At 34.8% G+C, this 10,300-nt stretch overlaps 1 long non-coding RNA gene across 1 annotated transcript in view; it reads right to left on the bottom strand.

The window, feature by feature from the left end:
- Positions 1–1,436: 1,436 nt before the first annotated feature.
- The window catches only part of LOC141523804 (uncharacterized), an 89,833-nt gene continuing 80,969 nt past the window's right edge, over positions 1,437–10,300 (bottom strand). The window contains exons 4-5 of the long non-coding RNA XR_012478603.1: positions 2,255–2,418; positions 1,437–1,832 (exon numbers count right to left, since the gene is read on the bottom strand). This is a non-coding gene — a long non-coding RNA (uncharacterized LOC141523804). The remainder of the gene's footprint in view (positions 1,833–2,254; positions 2,419–10,300) is intronic.

Raw genomic sequence — 10,300 nt, 5'->3', positions numbered from 1 at the left:
TGACTACTCTGTCATTTTGATGCTGCTTCTTATTGCTTAATTTCAACTGGGCTCTCACTGCTTCATGGAAATTCCTTTTTTTGCTTAGTCTTGCTGATTTGAACAAAATAAAATCTCTAACTGTATCATAAAGTAGAAAGTTGTTTGAACCTGGAATCCAAAGATGTGAGTTTGAATCCTACCCTTCCCACTTATTTTCACCATGGATTTATCGATTAACCTTTCTGGGACTAAGTTTTTCTCATCTATAAAATGTGGGGGGTGGATTAGGTAATATCTAAGGTCTTTTTTCAGTTCTAAAATCTATGATCAATGGGGAGATTGTTGTAAATTAAGAAGAAAATTTTAAATCCTTGTTTAAAAATTAGCAGTTGTATCTCTTAGTAGACAGTGAATTGGTCTTAAAGTGAGGAAAACCTGGATTCAGGTCCCACTTCTAATACATACTGTATGATTCTGAACCAGTCTCATAATACATCCTTCAGTGTCCCCAGGCACCTTTCAAACCCTAAAAGGGGCAGAATAGTTGGTTTCCATTGATGGAGGAACTTTTGTCACCAGATGTTCCTTATGCCAATGAAATTGCTTCTCTTAAAAAGACCTTTTAAGCAATCATATGACAAACTAATAAGTGTCACAACTATAATATGAACAACAAACAACTTTTAACCCTCTGGCGCCAGAGGAATTTACTGTGCTCAAGGATCCTGTAGCAAATGGTTTTGTAATAGTGAAAAAAAATGATAAAGCATTTATATAGCTAAGAATAGAAACTGCAGTTACACTATCTAAGATAAAATTACAAGGGCTATAAATCCTCATCCTTTAGTATATACACTCACTAGATGGGATTAGAAAAAAAATCTACTCATGATTTATGCTCTTAATAGGTTTGAGACTTCCAAGTCTTCTCCCCACCTCTCCCCTTTATATATATCCTCCTCTGCCTTTCTTTCTTACTTTACCAGGCTATATAAAAAAATAGGATATGTGAGGGAAAAATGTACTATCTTAGGATAGGGCCTATTTGAAATCTTAGTAAGAAATGTTTCCTTATGTAATAAAGAGACCAGTCAATGAGGGTCCAGCCCTTAGAAAAACCTCTGAAACTGGCAATGGGGATGGACTGGAGCCAGGTAGTACAGAGATGTTGTCATTCAGTCATTTCAGTCTCTTCACAACCACATTTGGAGTTTTCTTGACTAAGGGAACTGGAGTGGTTTGGCATTTCTTTCTCCAGCTCATTTTACAGGTAAGAAAACTGAGGCCAGAAAAGTGGCCAGTCTTGGTGAGTCCAGGCCCAGTACTCTGCCCACTGTACTATCTAACTCTATGTAGTACAGGGAAGCAATTGTTCAATTTTCATTGTGAGCATTTACACGTTGGAAATCAGCAAACACTACAAAGTAAGACTTGATTTATTGTTTTGTTGATTTCTAGAGGTTCTAAACTTAATAATGGGATGGAGAAAACTTTAATAATGCAGATTAAATTGTAAAATATAACATATGCATGAGCTTATTGTTAAACATTTACTATAATATCTATTCTCAATTATCATCTTGTTCCCTGGTAAGAGCAGAACCTAAATGATGATCATCACCAAGTTCACTTGTGGATGTGACATAGCAGGACTCATTGTGTCTCAGCTGCTAGGTCTATTCATTGTTGGTTAGGTCATCAAGTCATTTCTCAGGGTTGGCTCCTCCCAGACCCAGCTGCTGCAACTACCAGCTGACTTGGTTAAGGATTGCAGTTGCTGGTCCTCTCATCACTATTCTGGACTATGGAAGTTCCCAATAACATAATCAGTTCCATTCCTTTCCATTCATCTAAGATCAGGAAAGAGAAAAATACAACAGAGACTGAAAATCAATCACACCATTCATGCAAGATTTTTCCCAACTGGAAGTTCACAAAATGTCTTCAAATTCTCTGGCACCAAGGTGGAGTTGTGCTCCAACCATTCTGGAGAGCAATTTGGATCTATGCCAGAATTGTGCATGCCCTTTGATCTAGCAATACCATGCTAGGTCTATATCCCAAAGACATCAAAGAAAAGTAGTGTGGGGGGATCTATTTGTTCAAAAATATTAAAGGAGCTCTTTTGTGGTGGGTAAAAATTGGAAATCAAAGGGATACCCTTCAATTGGGGAATGGCTAAAGAAGCTGTGGTATATGATAATAGTAGAATATTATTGCATTATAAGACAAAATAAGCAGGATGGTTTCAGAAAAATGTGGAAACACTTACATAAACTGATGCATAGTGGAACAAAAGCAGAACTTTATACATAGTGACAGCAATATTTTTCAATGAAGAACTGTGAATGACTTCATTCTCAGCATTACAATGGTTTATGACAATCCCAAAGGACAAAAGATGAAACACGCTATCCACCTCCAGAGAAAGAACTGCTGTTGATTAAACACAGAATAACATGTTATTTTTCATTTTCTTTCTTTTTTTTTTGTTTTATTTGAGTCTTCTTGTACAAAATGGCTAGTATGGAAATATTTGGAGGATAAAGGAGAGAGAGAGTGTGTGTGATAAAATTTGGAATGCAATATAATAATTTTAAATAAAAATGTTGAAAAAAAAATTTAAGGACACCAAAGAAGATACTTTTGTATACACACTAGTTTCAGCTCAGCAGATAATTAATAGGCTATTCATCACCACAAAATAAGCCACCAGGAAAGTCATCAAATACCAATGTGTGTGAACTGAACTGGGGAAAGGGATTCAACATTTAGAAACAATTCTATCAGACTTCTCATGAGATAATAGTAGGTAGAGCATATAACCCTTTCTCTAAGAATTGTATCTAAATTCCTCATTGGTCAGTCCCTATGAAATTTACAGTATCAGAATGGTAGAGGCTAAGTCATATGTTTTCCAGAGAATCTAACAACAGAAGCAAAAACACATCATCAGGTGTGAATACAGAAACTGTTTGAGAAATCAGATTAGATCAGTTGATCTAATGATGAGAAGCATTTCCAAAAAAAAATAAATATCGTGCAGAATCTATTAAAAAAAAACGGGGGCTGCTAGGTGGTGCAGTGGATAGAGCACTGGCCTTGGAGTCAGGAGTACCTGAGTTCAAATCCGATCTCAGACACCTAATAATTACCTAGCTGTGTGGCCCTGGGCAAGCCACTTAACCCCATTGCCTTGCAAAAACTAAACAAACAAACAAAAAAACCCAGAACTGAGCATCAGTACTATAGTCTTCTTTATTATCATCACCACCACCACCACTACAAGTTAAAAAAAGTTCTCTCTGATCATTTATAAGCAGACAAATAAAATGAAGTGCTGAGAACAATGAGTTGGATAAGTGAGTCAATATTTAATATGATTTTTTTAAAAGACAATGTATTGGGGCGTCTAGGTGGAGCAGTGGATAGAGAGCACTGGCCCTGGAGTCAGGAGTACTTGAGTTCAAATCCGGCCTCAGACACTTAATAATGACCTAGCTGTGTGGCCTTGGGCAAGCCACTTAACCCCATTGCCTTGCAAAAACTAAAAAAACTAAAAAAAAAAAAAACCCGAAAACAAAAGACAATGTATTGACCCCACTTACTGATTTCAGTGATCAAACCCACTGAATAACTGCTTATGGTTCTGAGCGATCTGAAGATTTTTAAATGGTCTTGTTTGTCCAGGTCCAGAGAACCCAGACAAACAAATTAAAACAACAACAACAAGGTTTTCATAGTTGATGAAAACTGACACACTTGAGTCTAGAAATTTGAAATTGAAGCTAATCAGGCTCCAATGTCCTAGCAAGCCCTTTTGCTAAAATTTTGTCAGTGTTGCAGAGACTCAAGAACAGAGATAACCCATGAGCACCTGTTTTCACTTCCTTAGAAAGGACAAGGTGACATAGTAGATAAGGTGCTGGGTCTGATGTTAGGAAGATTCATCTTATGGAGTTCAAATTTGACCTCAGACACTTACTCCTGGGTAATCATGGACAGGTTACTCAACCTTGTTTGCCTCAGTTACTTTTTTCCAAAATGAGAGAAGGAAATAACAGCCCACTCCAGTTTCTTTACTGATAAAACTTCAAATAAGATCATGAAGAGCTGAACATGATTGAACAACAAAAGAAAGAAGTAGCCTCACAAAAAGGCAAGAATAATTGTTACTCCACTATTCCCTTTTACTTATGACTCCATGGTCAGAAGGATTAATGGAAAATACCTTTATCTGGAAAGAGAGGCATACTAATAAATATTTAGGAAGTGAATCTCAAAAAAAAGAATGCAGACATTTAAATTTAATTTTTAATAATTTAAATTTAATTAATTTAAATAAATTTAATTTAACTTTAATTATCAACATTTTCTCCATCATTTTCTTAGACAACCAACAAACCAACAATTCAAGCCCTGATTTGTGATATCTTAATATCTTAATAAATTCTCACACTGAACTTTAAGCATTTTACTTCTTGAGAGCCCACACAAAGGACTCCATATAATCTAAACTATCCATTTTACAAATGAGGAAACTAAACTGAGTGGCTAAATGATTTGCCAGGGACACATAGGTAATAAGGAGCACAGGTGATTTTTTAACCTCAATGTTCTGACTACAAAGCTAAATTTATAGATCTATGATTTCATTGATTTATAGAACTCCCAAGTGAAGAAATCCTCTCTCTAAAAATGCCGGTCAGAACTTTCTCTGCATCTTTATCTTGAAGTGCTGCCAAGAGCATTGAGAGCTTAAATGACTAGCTGGGAAGCCAACAAAAACCTTCCACCAAACACACTATATCCCATCACTTAAGAGGCTTGTGTTACTTAGTTCCCCTCCAGTTGTAGTACTCTATTTCTTCCAGCAGGTGTCACTAATCATTGTTCTCCTAGAATTAGACGTCATGACCAGCAATGGTTGTGATCTTATCATGGCCTTTTTCCTTTAGTTTTTGTTGTTCCCAGTAAATACTGCCTCTTGTCTCTCTTCATGTATTTTCTTATTGCTCGCAGGTCACTACTTTCTATCTTTCTTGATATCTTTGTTTCCATGGAAGGAAACCTCAAAACTTACCCATCTGACAGGATACCATTATCCTGCAGACATAGTATCAAACTAGGGACTTCTCATTAAAGTTATTCTCCTTTGTCATCATTCCTATTGAAATCTGACCACACAAAAGTGTGCCTAAAGGGCAAAACCCAAATTTCAAAATTTCTAATTTCAAGAATCCTCATCCCTAGCTCCTATTTCAGATAAGGAACATCCTAATCCATTTCCTCTCAAGACTACCTTTAGATAGTTCAAATTGTTAGCAAGTTTTTAATCTTCTAACAAACACAAATTTGATTCTCTGAGGCTTCTGCCCATTGTTTCTCCTAGGACCAGTAAGAATGAGTCTAATCTTTTTTTTCAGAATAACCTCTCAAATATTTGAAGAGAACTATCATGTTCCCCCTACATCATCTCCCATTTTCTTCAGCCAGTCATCAAAAGGCATGATCAATCAAGGACATAATGGCATATCTCATGTTTCTTGATTGTTGGATGCCTTTCTCCAGAGACTCTCCTTATTCAACAATTTTTTTTTTCTTGAAATGTGGTACCCAAAATGAACACATGGATTGACTAGTACTGATAACATCAATATTATCAGTTCCTTATTCCTAGAAGATAAAACTGTTGAGTGTGGCTTAAGAACACATTTGCATCTATGGTTGATATATTATAAAATTGATTCATTTTGCTTTTTTTGTTATTGAATTATTTTTAGTTGTGTTCAACTCATTGTGATCCCATTTGGGGTTTTCTTGGCAAAGATTCTGGAATAAATTGCCATTTTCTTTCCTAGTTCATTTTACTGATGAAGAAACTGAAGCACACAGGGTTAAATGACTTGCCCAGGGTCACACAGCTAGTAGGTATCATTTTTCTGATACCAAACCCAGCACTCAATCCACTGTACCACCTGTCAGACCACTAAAAAAACTCTCAATTTTTTTCAAAGCATTCTTTGGCTTTGGAGAAAGTAGTACCTGAACAATTGTGTAGTCAAATCCCTCATTTTATAAATGAGTAAACTAAAATCCAAAAAGATTAAGTAATTTACCAAAATTACCCAGATAATGAATAGTAAGGCCAGTTGTTAAACCTAAGTCTATCAAATTCATTGCTTTTTGCACTTTTTCAAGCTATCCCCCTTTTGGACCTATCCAAATGGTTTTCTGACTACTGACTAAACTACATCATTTGAATTCCAATCTCTTTTCCTTTCTTTTTCCTTTCTTTATGAATGTTGTATTGATAACTCTATAGATTTTAGAGTTGAAAAAAGACCTTAGCAGTTATATATTTTACCATATTCATTTTACAGATGAGGAGAGGTGAAGAGATTTACACAGTAAGGGAAAGTCAGGATATATATATATATATATATATATATATATATATATATATATATATATTCATAACATAGAGAGATTCTTCCTTAATGGTAAAGGTAAATGCCCTCTGTTGTTACTTGTTTTTATTTATATTTTTATATTTATATATATATATATTTATATATTTATTTATATTTTTTATTTATATCTATGTCTATCCAAGCTTTCAAAGTAAGTTGTAAGCTCTTTAGGGTCAGGTATAGGTCATATTTCTTTGGATTCCTGAGGCCAATCATAATGTCTGTCATTTGTTAAACTCTATGAATGTTAAATGATTAAGATTGAATTTTTTATTTCCATTTTCCCTTCCTATTAACTGGAGTCCTTAAAGATATATTGCAATCCTTTTATGTGTATTATATTACCCTGCATTCTTCAGGTGATTAGCAAATGATGAAAATATGTTAATAGCATTATGGTTATTGTTATGAGCAGCACTAAGAATAACAATAGTAACCTGAAGCCAGAACTCAGCGTTGGTGGGATTCATGAGTAACAGCTGCAGATGTAGTAATGTAGGAGCTGAGCAAATCATCATGGTGTCAAAAAAAGTCAGACTCAGTGATGATGCAAGAATGGAGCAAAGCCCACATAGTACAACTGCTTAATTACTGAAACCATCCATAGGGCATTCAGGGAAAAGACAGAGCTTGGAAAACAGACAAGATCAAGAAACAATCACACTGGGATTTATTGCCATTAGACCATGACAATTTCATTTACTGTTAGGTTAAGATGTTTTGTGATACCATAACATAAAACACCTGAGGTTTACTCAAAATGTCATTTCTTTGGGAAATTTCTTAAAGAAATATTTTAATGCAATATCAATCTCAATATGACTTGAGAGTCAACAGTGAGCCCAAGATAGAATGACCAAATTAATAAAGTGGGACCAAAAAAAAGTTTGTGGAATCAAGCTGAAGAGTGAAATCTCTTATTCAGGTCTCTCTCAACCATCATTTCCATGATGGTTATCCATTAGCTGAATAGCTGGTGTGATGCTGAAAGTAGGTAAAATGAGTGGTGAAATGTACAAGTAATACATATACACAAATGAATACACCCTACCTCTCCCCAAAGCCAGCTAATTGCAAAAGATAGTTAAGGGATACTGTATGCCATATATATGAACATTTTGCCTCAAGTCAACTGCTACTTAATAGTTCAACACCTCCAATATATATATATATATATATGTATATATATATATACATATATATATATATATATGTATACACACACACATACACTCTTAACATAGAGAGATTCTTCTTCCTTAATGGTAAAGCCTTGTCATTTTCAGTCCCTGACCCCTGTTTGTTGAATCTTGGATTATTAACTTTATAGATTTTAGAGTTGAAAAAGACCTTAGCTTAACTTCACTCATGAGACCCAGAGAGGTAAGGAGATTTACATAGTAAGGGAAAGAGTTAGAATTTGAAACCAGATCCTCTGACTCCAAATCAATACTTTCTACTGTACCCCCAAATCTATAACAGTACTTGACCATGGCTTTTGTATTTTATCCTGAACATCATCCCTGGTTGCTTGGTGATATATTAATTGCATGCAAAGGAAAAGCTGGAAACATGCTTCAAAATGTCAGCTGGTAAATTAATTCAAGTGGGACAGATTCAGAATGTGGGAAACATCCTGGTTAAAAATAAGGTCATGCTAATTATTAGTTATCAACATAATCCTCCTAGATTATGCCATTTAGAACAAAAAGACTGAATACTATAATCCAGAAAGTGACTATTCAGTAAAAATTAGCCTTTTTCTTAGTCTTTGCTACATACTTAATACAAAGTTAATATTTTTTAAAAACAGACACACACACACACACACACACACACACAAATTCTTTTTCCAGGGCTAATATGACTATTTTGTCTTAATATAATATTTCTTAATATAATTTCTTAATATAAATATTTCTCTTAATATAAAATCTGACTCCTCCCCACCTCCTTTCATCATACACTTGTCCTTTAACCAATACAAATCCTATACAATTTCATTGGTATAAAGAACTCCCTGATGAATTTACTAATGCTGGTCAGCAACTTCTCTGCCACTTACAATTTTAGGGAATTTCCTAAGAACAAAGACGTGAAACACATGGCCCACTAAGTACTACTGAACCAGATTAAAATGAAATTGGTGATTAATTTCCTGCGTGATATTGTCCAGGCTCTTTTTTCTGATAGTGACTTTCATCTTAACCAATGATTCATAAACTATCTTTCCTGGATATGTATTTTTTTCCAAGGCAAATGGGGTTAAGTGGCTTGCCCAAGGCCACACAGCTAGGTAAATATTAAGTGTCTGAGACCAGATTTGAACCCAGGTACTCCTGACTCCAAGTCCAGTGCTTTATCCACTATGCCACCTAGCTGCCCCTTGGATATATTTTCTAAGTTGGTCATTGTATCTAAGAAGTACTTTACATTTTCTTCTAATTTTTTAGCCTTTTGGTTTTGTTTGATGGGATCTTGATGTCTCATAGTCATTTATTTCCATCTGTTCAATTCTAGTTTTTAAGGTTTTATTTTCTTCAGTTAGTTTTTTTGTTTCCTTTTCCAGTTGGCTAATTTTATTTTCCAACTGATCCATTTTACTTTTAAAATTATTATTTTTTCAGTTAATTTTTCATAATTCTCCCATATGACTCATTTCTCCATTTTCTTCCATCTTTCATCAGCTCCTTTGAGTCTTCATTTGTAGACATTTTATCACTGCTTTCCTGTCCTGAGATGGCATTTTTATTGTCCCTATAAGATTAGTAGTTGTCAATGGTTAGCACTTCTTTGTGTACTTTTGCTCATTTTGAGAGTTCCTGTGGTAGAGTATATAGACTGAAGCTTTTTGTTTTGTTTTGTTTTTTTGCTGAGGGCTGGGTGGGGTTCTAGTCCCTGAATTTTTGATCTAGCTTTTCTATTGTTCTCCGCTTGCTTTCTGCACTAGGGTAACCCAACACCCCACTAGTGTTTCAAGGCTTGAAACTTTGTTTTCTGAGCTGGGATTGGACTCAAACAGGTGAAAGAAATGCACTGAGACCTTAACTGTGCTATGGCTAAAAATTCTCACTGGCATCCCAGTTCTCTCTCTGCCTAAACTCCCCTTTTACCAGTGATACAGATCTTTTCCTAAAGTTCCTCCAAGATATCTCACTGAAAAGTTGTTTCATAGTGTTTTATTATGGATTCTGTTGCTTTAGGATCTGTTTAGAGGCTTCATTCAGTTATTTCCAAAAACAAATCTGGAAGTTTCCTAGCTTCTCAATACCATTTTGGCTCTGACCTAATATCCTAGAAGATAAAAGAGTCCTTAAAAGAATCCATCAATCACCTTTAGAAAGAGATCCCAAAATAAAAACTCCAAGAAATATTGTAGCCAAATTTCAGAATTTTCAGCTAAATGAGAAAATACTGCAAGCAGCCAAAAAGAAGCAATTTAAATACCAGAGAATCACAGTCAGGATTATGCAGGACTTATCAGCTTCATCATTAAAGGATCAGAGGGCCTGGAATATGATATTCCATGGGGCAAAGGAAGTTGGAATACAATCAAGAATCAACTTCAGCATATCCTTTGAGGAATATAAGAGGACTTACAAACTAACCTAATAAAAAGATCAGAACTGAACAGAAAATTTGATCTTCAAATATAAGACATAAAAAGGTAAATGGAAAGAGAGAAAAATGTTAGTTAATTAAGACTAAAAATTCTCTACATCCCAACACAAGAATATAATATCTATAATACTTGAGAACTGTATTTCTCTTAGGTCAATTGAAAGAAGCATACTTAAAGGGTATGATATGAATTGACTGTGATGTGATCAAACTTTTAGATTTTG

The sequence above is a fragment of the Macrotis lagotis genome, chromosome 5 (assembly GCF_037893015.1).
Source record: "Macrotis lagotis isolate mMagLag1 chromosome 5, bilby.v1.9.chrom.fasta, whole genome shotgun sequence".
In the NCBI taxonomy this organism is placed as follows: Eukaryota; Metazoa; Chordata; class Mammalia; order Peramelemorphia; family Peramelidae; genus Macrotis; species Macrotis lagotis.
This window is presented reverse-complemented; position numbering and strand designations above follow the sequence as displayed.